General features: G+C 40.1%; 1 protein-coding gene across 5 annotated transcripts in view; it reads right to left on the bottom strand.

The window, feature by feature from the left end:
• Positions 1-12918, bottom strand: part of KCNN2 (potassium calcium-activated channel subfamily N member 2) — a 461444-nt gene that overhangs the window by 272005 nt on the left and 176521 nt on the right. For all 5 annotated transcript variants that reach the window (XM_032335384.1, XM_032335383.1, XM_032335385.1 and 2 more), the window contains one exon: positions 5288-5373. The gene's annotated coding sequence lies outside the window, so the exon portion shown is untranslated. The remainder of the gene's footprint in view (positions 1-5287; positions 5374-12918) is intronic.

The following is a 12918-nucleotide window of genomic DNA, read 5'->3' as shown; positions in this document are numbered from 1 at the left end:
TTCTCTTTGAACTATGTTCTTTTATTGATATATTCAGAAAAATTAATTCTGATTTAAAAAAAATATTTAAATATTGGGTAATATGCCATTAAACATAATTTATTGCTATTACTGTCTTTCATGTTTGTCAATAAAAAATCCTAAATTTGCAAAGAGAAAAGAGAAGTGACAGATTTTATGTGTAGGAAGAAGACAGCCATAATATGAATGTTGTATCAGATAAGCCGAAAAGTCACTTCTTTTCCTTGTATATTATTGACAGCATTCTGCACTTTCTGAACCCCAAATAAAATAATGAAGAAAGCACAAGGTGAAAAATCATGAATGGATACTTTCCAAGTGAGGAGTTGAGTAAAAAACTCCATTTACATACCAGAAGTAGAGCAACATGAAAGAAATTACCAAAATATAAATTCCAGGCAATATTCTATTTGGACTATGTTTTGATTTTAAAAAACCATTTCTAATTATTGATATTTACTATAATTCCTGCCAGAAATAGAATACAACATCAGGATTTCTTTTCAAAGAAGACGACAAGTGGTTACATGGTACACATTTTAAGCTGACTGCCTTTTAAATTTCTGTGCTTGAGAACATTTAAAAAATTGGAAATGCTGCCCTTAATGATTTTTTTATGATTTTTATGATTTTTGGTAAACACAATACTCAAGATTTTGTCTTGTAGCCCACATGTTAATAAACTTTATATCAGTATATTTTGTTTACATCATCTAACAGAACCTCAAAAGTAACTCTCGTGCCCTTCATTTTATTTTGAGGATTCTATGGAGAAGGGGTTGTGTGGTTACTCATTTTTCAGTGAAACAGAATTTGATTTTAAAGAAATTGAAAGGGGGTGCCTGGGTGGCTCAGTGGGTTAAGCCTCTGCCTTCGGCTCAGATCATGATCTGAGAGCCCCACATCGGGCTCTCTGCTCGGCTGGGAGCCTGCTTCCCCTCTTTCTCTGCCTGCCTCACTGCCTACTTGTGATCCCTCCCTCTCTGTCAAATAAATAAATAAAATCTTAAAAAAAAAAAAGAAATTGAAAGAACATCTCAAGACTGAAATTCTGTTGTTCTAACAGTGTCTATCTGGATTTCAAACGTCTTCATCACGTAAATAAAAATGTATTTCCTTGTTTTTTATCCTCCACCAAATTACAAGCATATATCAATGGGAATTCTCCTGAAGGCTTGGGACTTTTCCATCACCATCATCATCATAAGCATCTGGTGCACAGCATGCACTTAAATGTTTACCGAATGAATGAATCAATGATTCACCAAATACCCATCTACTGTTTCAAGAACCTTTTGATTCAGGGGCACTGGGGTGGCTCAGTCCTTAAGTGTCTGCCTTGGGCCGAGCTCATGATCCCAGGGTCCTGAGATTGAACCCCCCATGGAGTCCCCCCACAAAGCCCCCCCCCCATAGAGCCCCATGTGGAGCCCCACATCAGGCTTCCTGCTCCGCGGGAAGCCTGCCTCTGCCTCTCCCACTCCCCCTGCTTGTGTTCCCTCTCCCACTGTGTTTCTCTCTGTCAAATAACAAAATCTTAAAAAAAGAAAAAGAAGAAGAAGAACTATATGCTTCATAATACTTTTCACATGTTATCTCACATGTCCGTGTTTTATGTTTAATATCCACGGCAACCTTGCAAGTTAGGAATTCTAATCGTCACTAACACAAGAGGAAAGCGGTAGGTGGAGGTTAATGGAAAATCAGTATCACAGTGCTAAGAGGAAAAGAACGAGATTTCATAGGGTTTTTGTCTGTCTGTTTGTTTCTGGTTCTGACACAAGGATTCTGCCTAGAAAAGCAGATCATGGCACAAGGTTGCCCTGGGTGCTACCTAATCTTGTTAAAATTTCAGTTGCTTTCAAAATAAAAACTCCTTGGATATCTGCCTGCCTGTTTAATGTTTTCTTAGGCATTTCTGTTACAGGACAGGTCCTGGCAGAACCCCCCAACCCCCTCATGTCGCCTGTTTCTCCAGCTCACCTCCAGGTCCGCTTGCAACCTGGGAGCCAAAAGCCACAAGCTGGAAACAACTTCCAGAGCCCCATTTACAATGGGCTTGTTCCTGCAAAGACCAGACCCCACCAGACCAGTCTCAGTCCCAAGACTTCCAACCTACCTCTGACCTTTCACTGACTTCCGGCTTCATTATAATGCTAAAAGCTATGCCCAGGGGTGGACTTAACATGCAAATGAAACAAGACCTAGGGAGCACAGTGAGTGGGTTCTGTCAACTGCCCCTGCATGTCCATGTCCCTGGGCTTCCCCACCCCCACATGCTTACCTGTCACTCCTTTTCAGCCTCAGTCCCTTTGAAACAGTCCCTGGCCACTGTCTAGGGAGCAGCTAGGTATCCCTCTTCCTAAGGCTGTCTCCCTCACGTCCAGGGGACTGAGCTTGCAACAAACACACCCCGCCTAGCCTCTTTCTACAGGGATAGTGCAAGAATCCCGAGGTCATCAACAGTTCCAAATGTTGCTCTTTATCTACAAAGCCTGCTGCTAGAAGTATTAAGGTACTTTATGGTAGCTTTTCAATTCAATTAAAAATTCTGTCAATTGCAAGGTGCAGGGAGGGCAGGAAAAAGAATGAGCAGTTTGCAATCTGCTGGGAAGACAGCTGGGTGGACAGCTAATGGTGTTCTTATGGGAGAAGCTGGAGGGAGGTACCGTCCCCAGAGGCCAGGACGGGAGGACAACGTTGCCTGATAGGAAGAAGATGCAGGGATGCTTGTGAATTAAGAGGAAATGGAACTAGGTCTTGAAGATTAAGTACAGTCTGACAGGGGACAACATTTTTAGCAGAGGGAACGGAAGGAGCTTACTGACCGCTGTAAATGTTGCGTATCTAGCAAGTTGGACAAAGGCTCTTGCATTCTAGAGTGAGCTGAGCAAAATGCCAAGAAAACAAACAAACGAACAAAAATGCAAAGAGCAAGAAGTTTGTCTTGGGTTGAGGGATCCAGGCAATGAAGAGGTTAAAGAGAAAGAAATTCAGCAGTGTCCACTACTGTTAGGTACTCCCGTGTGATTTACTTGGTGGTCTTCCTTCACGCCAGAGCAGGTGTTCAAGAACGCTCATTATTAACAGTTACAACGACAGAACAGGTATCATCTTCATAAGTACCAGCTGCTCTGAAATATTATGTAGCTGCTGCAAAGAATGAGTTAGATTGCTTTTTTGGATTATGAGTCCCTGCATTCACAGCCTGCCCTAAGGGATTAAATATTTGAGTTCAAATACAGATTCCTTGTGGCAGCTCATTCTCAACAAGTAGCACCGTCACCAGTGTTCATAACCAAAAACTCCACAAAAAAGTAAAATAAAATATGTTAACTAACTGAACATAGTAAGAACTAAATAAATAAAATAAAATAATGTTGGATAACAGAACATAACAAAAAATAATGAAATGAAATGAAATAAAGTAATAAAATAAAAAATAATCCAAAACTCCAGATGAAGCAGTAACACAGCACACATAAGACCAGGACTTCTTCCTAACAGACTTGCCAGGGAAAATCAAGTAAACACGTGTTCTGAGACCAGAACCATATGCTTTACAAAAAGTCTGGCTTTTTAAATTGCCTCAGCAGCCATGAGACTATGGACATAAAGTCAAGCCTCTCTAAGGTACAGTAACTCCCCTAATGCATGGTTTTACTTTCTGTGGTTTCTGTGACCTAGAGTCAACCACAACCTGAAAATATTAAAAGAAAATTTTCAGCAATAAACAATTTGTAAGTTTTACGTTAAGAGCCATTCTGAGCCAGCCTGCTCTGTCCCGCCTGAGAGGTGAATTGTCCCTTTGTCCCTCTGTATACACTGCCTGTCCCTTAGTCATTAGTAAATATCTCTGGTTATCAGATCGACTGTCGTGGTATTACAGGCTTGTGTTTCATTAATCTTCATTTTACTTAATAATGGGCAGAAAGTACAAGAGGAGAAATGGTGGCAATTTGGATATGCCAAAGAAAAGCCATAAAGTGCTTCCTTTAAAGGAAAAGGGAACAGTTCTAGATAAGAAAAAAGTACCCTATGCTGCAGTAAGGATGAATCTGCTATCCAAAAAATAGCAAAGGAAAAAGACATTTGTGCCAGTTTCCTTGTTAATATCTTGCTATGCCTAATTTATAAATAAACTTTATTGTAGGTATGTTTATATGGGAAAAAGCATAGTATATTTAGGGCTGGGTGCTGTCCACTGTTTCTGGCACCCACTGGGGGTCTTGTAACATATCCCCTGAAGATAAGGGGGGACAACTGTAATCAGAAAATTAAGCAAAGGACCTTGATATTAATGCCAGTACACTAACTGTACCCAACCGTGGACTGGCGAGCGAGGCGGGGAGCAAAAGTGTAAGAGAATTACTCTTAGTTTACCAAGATGGGGATTTTACTACCAGGATGGAGATGCCAGGCCATATTTGAGATTGTCTTAAATAAATAATAGGACAGCAAAGTGGCCTGGACTCAGAAATTGCTTCTAGACTGAGCAAGGGAAGGTGAGAAGCTTGTATTTGTCTGCTACATACAAAAATAACTGGATGACATATCCTGAAAGAGTATCCATTAAGAAATTTACCTTCAAAAGATATGTTTCTACTTGCCAACCAAAAACCAGTTTTTGTCATCCAAATAAAACCAGAAAGTATTTTTTAATTTAATATTAATTTATTCAAGGATCTAAAAGAGAACAGAAGATTGTCTCCCCAAAAAGTATTCACTGAAGCTTGCCATAAGTACTTAAAAATGTCAACAGTATAATATGTTTTTAATTATAGGCTCATTTTTATCATGGTGTTCTGATAAAAACAAATCAAGGATATAATTCTCTGCCCCAATACTTAATCCCACAAAAGTGCTGTCTCTCATAGGAAACTATACTTAAAGTTTAAATTAGAATATATTTATTCACTTCAAAAATATATTTTAGTACTTTCTATGTTATAAGCACATTTCTAAGCACTGAATGAGCCTTCCCAGGGGTTACAAAGACAAATGAAAAGTTACTATCTGGGTTTTTTTCCCCCTCAAACTATCAATATTCCAACTATTTTATCTTTTCTTAGCATAGGGGTGGTCAGTTAGTAAGAGGAGTAAGTAGCTAATGGTTGAAAAAGAGTCACTATATTGCAAATAGGTGAAGCCACAGGCACAGAGGAGAGTCCAATTGAAGTAAATTCGGCTGACCTAACATTTTGTTCAAAAAATCACCATGCTTTACATTCAAATTAAATGAACATATTTTACAATTTTTACTCACCGCTATTGCTTATCTCCCACTCCATTCCTTGGATTCACTTTTCCTCTTGCTGGAGCCCATTCTTTTGTAGTTCTCTCAGAAAGAATCTGTAAGAAGTAAATTCCCATTATAGTTTGTTCAAAACTTTATTTCATCTCTACTCTGGAATGATAATTTTGTCCTGTATAGGAAGAACCTCAGGTTGTGAGTCCACATACAGTCCTATAATTCTTGGTCTGTACTAAGGATTAGGACTAAGGAGAAAGAGGGGGTTGAAAACTAGGCCCCGGGTCCCTCAACCAAGTCATGAAATTGGAAGACAGCAACCCCCAGAGAGCCCCATGTTCAATGTCACATACAAGTGTCCTACAGGGTAGTGGTGTCTCTGTACCTTAGAAAGGACTGTATTTTTATTTCTCATATTCCCCTCTTGGGTCACGGTCTCTCAGAGGATCTAGGTCTTTCTTCAATTTGGAAGATACTTTCTCACTGTTCTAACTTTTCAAAAACATAAGGCATATGTTGGAGGAAACTCCTTGACTCATCTTCTGATCTGGCTCTGTAACTTTACTATCACTTTTTAAAAAATATTTATTATTTACTTGAGAGAGAGATCATGTGTGCACAAGATGAGTGAGGGGCAGGAGGAGAGAGAGAATCTCAGGCAGACTTCCCATTGAGCATGGAGCCCAATACAGGGCTCGATCTTACGACCCTGAGATCATGACCTGAGCCAGAATCAAGAGTCTGACACTCAACCGACAGAGCCACCCAGATGCCCCTTATTGTCACTTAAAACAAACAAAAACAAAACCAAAAAAAAAAAAAAAACAAAAGAAAACAACTCTCAGTGTTTTTTTCTGGGTCTTCTGATATGTTAATTATCTCTTCAGTTATATTCATGTGTTAATTTAAAAATGACCAGAATTTTCAGTTCCAGGATTCCTAATTGGTTCTTTTTTGTTTTCCCTGTTCTTGTGTCACAACCTATCTTTGAATTTCATGATTCCTTTTTCTTCTGTTATGAATATTACTTATTCTTCCATCTTTTTAGAATTTCAAAAGTACTTATTTAAAAAACCCATTTGGAAGACTGCCTCAGTATTTGTATTTCTTTAAATGATAATTCACTCACTTACTCACTGTGTTTACTGGCCACCTTTTATGAACTTTTGTGTCCCTCTTCTTGAGTAAGATTTTTCTTCTCTTTTGCTCATTTCCATAAGTGATATAAGTGTCGAGATAATTTAAAGATATATTTCAAAAGATTTTGTCCAAGAGGTGTTGAGAGAGGAAGTCAATGCATCAATTAACAATAGTATTTTAATCAGATTCAAATACACATTTCTAATGCCTTAATTGCTAAACCAGGCGGTGTGCAAAAATACTTTATAGCTTTGGTTTCCCAGGTTAACATTCAGATCTTTTTTTTTTTTTTTTTTTGCAAGATCAATGTTTCTAATTACACAGTCCAGAGATCAGCAAACTATAACTCATGGGCCTAATCTGACCTACTACCTGTTTTTTTAAGGCCCATCAGCTAGAAATTATTTTCACATTTTTAAAGAAACCATAGAAACCATATGTGGCCTATAAAACCTAAAATATTTATGATGTGGCCCTTTAAAGAAATTCCTGACAGAATCTATCTTCAAATGCCATCCAGTAACTTTTTTTCCCCTGATTTTCAAAACTAGATTTTATTTGTAAGAGCAGTTTTATGTTCACAGCAAAACTGAGTAGAAGACAGAGATGTCCCATGTACCGCTTTGCTTGCCCCCCCCATTCTTAACACCCCCCACAAGGGAGATGCTTTTACTACGTGTGATGCATCTACATTGACCATCATTATTACCCAAAGACTGTAGTTCACATTAGAGTTCCTTCTTGATGTTGTACATTCTACAGATGTAGACAAATGTATAATGACACATCCACCATCATAGAATCACTGCCGTAAAAATCCCCTGGGCTCTGCATATTTATCCTCCACTCCCTGCTAGTCCCTGGCAACCATTAACGTTTTGACTATCACCACAGTTCAGCCTTTTTTTTTTTTTTTTTTTTTTAAAACAATGTCGTATTGTTGGAATCAAATAGCATGTAGCCTTGATCAACTGGCTTCTTTCACTTAGCAATATGCATCTAAGGTTCCTCCAGGCCCTGCACGGCTTGCCAGCTCACGTTTTTTTTTTTTTTTTTTCCCCCAGCACTGAATAATATTCCACTGTATATATCACAGTTTATTCCCTTGAATTGCTTTCTTCAGTCTTGTCACTTTCTTCCCATTTCTAATACATATTTTGTTTAGTTTGTGCCTAAGTATTTCAGCTGGAGGTGTGCTAATGGACATAGGGTTTTGTTTTAAATTCAGTTCTTTCAAATTTTCTACTTACTCATGTCATCTGTGAACAAAGATGGTTTTATTTCTTCCTTACCAACCTGTACACTTCCATTTCCCTTTCTTACTGCATTAGCTTAGACTTTAAGTGTGATGTTGAAAAACTAGTGAGATAGGATATCCTTGCCTTGTTCCTGATCTTAATAGGAAAGCCTCAAACTCCTCACTATTAGGTATGATGCTAGCTCTCCAGTTTTGTAGATATTGTGTATCAAGTTGACCAAGTTTCTCTCTATTCCTAGTTTACTAAAAGCTTTCTTACGAATGTTACATTTTGTCAGATGCTACTTCTACATCTTGAAACCATCCCAAAAATTTTTTTAAATTTTATTTCTTTTTTTAAGAAAACTCTACACCCAACATGGAGCTCAAATTCATGACCCCAGGGTCAAGGGTGGCATGCTCTACCGACTGCACCAGCCAGGTGCCCCTACCCAGTGATTTTATCTTAAAAATCTGGAGTGAATCTCAGAAATTCATCTTTTACATAAAAACCTCAGATGAGGGACGCCTGGGTGGCTCAGTTGGTTAAGCAGCTGCCTTCGGCTCAGGTCATGATCCCAGCGTCCTGGGATCGAGTCCCACATCGGGCTCCTAGCTCAGCGGGGAACCTGCTTCTCCCTCTGCCTCTGCCTGCCATTCTGTCTGCCTGTGCTCACTCTCTCCCCCCTCTCTCTCTGATAAATAAATAAAATTTAAAAAAAAAAAAAAAAAACCTCAGATGATTCTGATTCTTATGGTCCTAAGAGTACAGTTCAGAAATACTCTGTCCTAAGGGGCCCATACACACTGACTTCAGTGATGCTGAGATCCACCAACCAAGGATTTCCCAACATGTTTATAATGGGATCAAATCATTCAAATACTTTTAATTGTCATTGATTCCAGAGCCCTGTGCTAATAGTGATCAATTAATTTCTATGTGGGCCCAACCCAAATACCGTATATATAAGTACAATCTCCCTCCTCAAACCAAGCCTAAGAAAATCAGTTCCTTTCTGCTTTTCATTCTTTTCTCACACTGTTGAAATTTCAAACCATTTTTATTTTTTTACTCCACTAATATTAGACTGAAGAGAGAAATCAGAAGTTATCGGTTGGAAAAAAAAGTGAGTCATTGAATCAAGAATCTTTGAAAACCACAGATAGGGAAAATCCTAGTTGAAGTAAATTCTTCAAACCCAACAATGTTCTTTTAGATAAAATAACTGTGTTCTACATTAGAATATCATTATGTTGTACACATGAAACTAATGTGCCAATTATACCCTGATGAAAATGAATGAAATGCTGCATTTGTCTCCGGATATAGTTTGGGTAGTGGGTTCATTAATAAAAATTAATAAAAATAATAAAAATTAATACAAATCCTCCCAGTTCTGGATGGTGGAGCCCCAAAACATTTTTGTTTTTTCTTCTCATTCTGGGTAATGACAACTGCTAGAAGCTTGTGGCTCAAACAGAAATATTCCAGGGCAAAGTTGTATCTGCTTCTTCACATTAGAGTATAAAAGAGCTGCTAAAATTGTCTGCAGGGCTAGCTTCCCAACAAGTGAAGTCTGCAGATGACTTTTAGTTGGTGATGACAGACCAATGCATTACTGCCATCCTGTCTCCTCCCAGAGACAGAGGGTCCAGGAACTAATCGATATAGAAACGTGTGGTGAAATTTTTGACATGCAGAGAAAACAGTTCAAGTACTGAATGCAAAGGGAGGTCTGACTCTTAACAGTTTTGTGTCTTGGATTCTAATCTGATTTATTGATTTAATGCAGTGACTCTACCTGACTCTTTTTCAAATCCTGGAGACGGCTTGGTCCCTTCCTGCCTCCAGAGTCTTAGTTCCTAATCATGCTGAAAGGGTTTTGTGTAACTGAGCATAAACGCCATTTCCCAGGGAAGAAAAGTAACTCTCCTTTGCTACTCTTCATTTAGCTACACATTTCTTTCTCCCTGCTGAATATAAAGTACATTTTTCCACTTTAAAAGAACCCTTTAGAAATTTTGTTCTTATTCACTGTGGCAGAGAGGATAAGAGGTGATTAAGAGTTTCCATCCTGGGGAGCCTGGGTGGCTCAGTGGGTTAAGCCTCTGCCTTCAGCTCAGGTCATGATCTCAGGGTCCTGGGATCAAGTCCTGCATCAGGCTCTCTGCTCAGCAAGGAGCCCACTTCCCCCCCTCTCTCTGCCTGCCTCTCTGCCTACTTGTGATCTCTGTCAAATAAATAAATAAAATCTTAAAAAAAAAAGTTTCCATCCCAAACCTTGAACCCTGATTATAGCTGACAAGTCTATACTCTAGTAGGAATAAAATCTTAAATTATTGCTATCATGCTAGTTTCCTACACAATACAAAGACAAACTGTGAACCAAATCCTTTTTGAAGAATGGAAATATTTCACTAAGTGTCCCCAAGTTATGCTCTTAAGCAAAATCTTTCTGTCACCAAACCAGTACATTTCTACTCCTTTCTAAGCCCATGGCTATGTGGCATTGATAAGTAAACCTTTTTTTGGATCTTGCTTCCAAACGAATAATATGAGAGATAACATCTCATTATTTGCTTGGAACTGATGATACCATCTGTGTCTTGTTACCAAAACCATAAAACAGAAAAGTTAGGCACTGATGACCTCACTGATTTAACCCTTTTGATTGACATTGAGGATGCTTTTAAAAATTTTCCCCAGAGAAAGTTTTTTTGTTTTTGTTGTTTTTGTTTGTTTGTTTGTTTTTAAGGTATTGGAAAATTGAAAGCTCTCAAGTGGTGGTTTACAACCATGTTCATTCTTGACACAGTGTCCACAGTTGTTTTCATGGTAAAATGGCAAAGCTGAGTAATTGCAAGAGATAAGTTATACAAAGCTTACAACCTTTACTAACTATTCCTTTCCAAGAAAAGTCTGCTGGCCCCTGAATTAGGGTCCTGACTCTATTTGTTTAGGATGTTCTCTTGTATTCTGTGTGAACTTTCTATGGTTCCACTTTCTCATCTTCAAATTGGGGAGAGAAATAGTAACTCTCTCATGGTGGTTCCTGAGAGAGTAAAATCAGATAATGTATTTGAAGCACTTAGCACAGGGTCTGGGGAATCAATCAGTAAACGTCTGTACTTTGGGGGCCAGAAGTCTTGTTTGAAGCTATCAGTTTGAACTATTTCTTGTAAAGCAGTTTGTACAAAGGATGTGAGAGTCAAGCCCAGGCTCAATCTTTTTTTTTTTTTTTTTTAATATTTTATTTATTTGATACACACAGATCACAAGTAGACAGAGAGACAGGCAGAGAGAGAAGGGAAGCAGGTTCCCTACTGAGCAGAAAGCCTGATGTAGGGCTTGATCCCAGGACTCTGGGATCATGACCTGAGCCAAAGGCAGAGGCTTTAACCCACTGAGCCACCCAGGTGCCCCCCAGCCCACCCCAGGCTCAATCTTAATGGCACAGGTTCTTACCTGTGCTGCCTTCAGCAACTTATTGCACCTTTATTTCTTATCTATACAATGGGAATAGAGAAATCTACCTAGGAGGGTAGCTCCACCAGTGAGCTACCAAGGAAGAAGGAAAACCAAATCTAAATCTCCATGCAAGGTCTCCCAATGTCTAACTAAAAAAGATAGTAATGGAGTAAAAAGCCCAAATTCTGCAAAATCTAAGGGTGCTGGTGAAGAGATGAAGCAGATAAGAAATGTTAACATATATTTACAAGGCAGGAAGCAGACCATGAGGTATAAATGCTCAGAGGAGGCTGAAAGGTACATGTGTGTGTTGGGAGAGGGATAAAAAGCAAGTCAAGCCCCAATTCAATACAATGAAAAGGCTGAAAAATGAGAGGCAGAAAGACTCTTGGGAAATAGACGAGAATTTGTATAAGAAGCTATTAGGGAGATCCTGATCAAGATGGCAACATAGCAGGAGGGTCCTGAGCTCACTTCCTCCCAAGGACACACCAGGGTTACAACAACATACACAACAACTCTGACAGTGATATGAAGACTCGCACGACTGCTCTTCCATAGCTAAAGGGTAGCAGTGGCAGAGACGTGGTCTGACTGGGACCCAGACCCCTGGCCTGGTGACCCACAAGTAAGAGGGGTGTCACAGGCATGGAGGTCCTCCCTGAGGAGCAAGGGGTTTAAGCTTCACATCAGGCAAACCACCCCTCCTCCTCACCACCATCACCACCACCACCACCACAGAGACCTGCACAAGCCAGATAAGACTTCATAGATCTGGCTTTGAAAATCAGCAAGACTAATTCCAGGGACTCTGAAAATCAGTGAGGCTTCAGTCGGGAGAGCCAGAGTCCTATAGGAAACCTAGACTCTGCTCTTAAAAGTGTGTATACAAACTCACTGACTCCCAGACCTAGCAGAGAAGCAGCCATTTGAAAAGTACCTGAGCCATATGTGAAGGAAATTTATTGACTAAATTTAGTGCCAGTGGAGGAGGGATCTGTGGGAAATTTCTCCAGGAAAGAAGTGCTGATGGTCTCTAGTTCTAATACTCCATCTACCTTCTTAGCACCATCATACCACCCTGGCTTCCTTGTGGACCCACCAGAACAGGTATCTCTCCAAAGTGGCTCCTTCCCCACCAAAACCAGCAGGCAACCTCAGGCAAGACTGGCATCCTCACCCAAAGTGGTTTCCACCACACCACACCCAGTAGTGGCTTCCACAGGGACAACACACCCCCAGCTCTCACTAGCAGCAGTCGCAGCCAAAATGAGCACTTGCCACCCCCCCCACCACACTCCACCAAAGTGGGTCCCAATGACTACCCCCCCCCCGGCCATGGGTGACCTCAGCTGGGACTAGAAACTCCTCCCCTCACAAAGTGGCTCCTGTCCTGGGGGTAAGCTGTATCACCAGCATACCTACAGCTGTTATAGCAAGGCCTTGCAGCTAGTAACACCAGGGGTGAGCCCTGCCCACCAATCAGCTGGCAGGAGTAACAGCCACCCATTAAGGCCAGCCAGGCTGGGTGCTAGCCACACCTACCAGTACATCTTCAGCAGTTACGGCCCAGCTATAACAGTAGGGTGCATGTAACCCACATAGGGACACCCCTGAAAAGCATCTAGTTCTGGTGACCAAGGGGAGATGTTCTTCTGGGTCCCCCAGGATAACTTCTACTTAAGTCCACTCCTTTAAGACCAGGAAACATAGCTGACCTACCTAATACATAGAAACAAACAGAGTTAGGCAAAATGAGATGGAAGAGTATGCTCCAAGTGGAAGAACAAAACCAAAACA

Source organism: Mustela erminea, chromosome 3 (assembly GCF_009829155.1).
Source record: "Mustela erminea isolate mMusErm1 chromosome 3, mMusErm1.Pri, whole genome shotgun sequence".
Lineage (NCBI taxonomy): Eukaryota > Metazoa > Chordata > Mammalia > Carnivora > Mustelidae > Mustela > Mustela erminea.
Note: the sequence above shows the minus strand (reverse complement) of the source record. Positions and strands in the feature narration are given on the sequence as shown.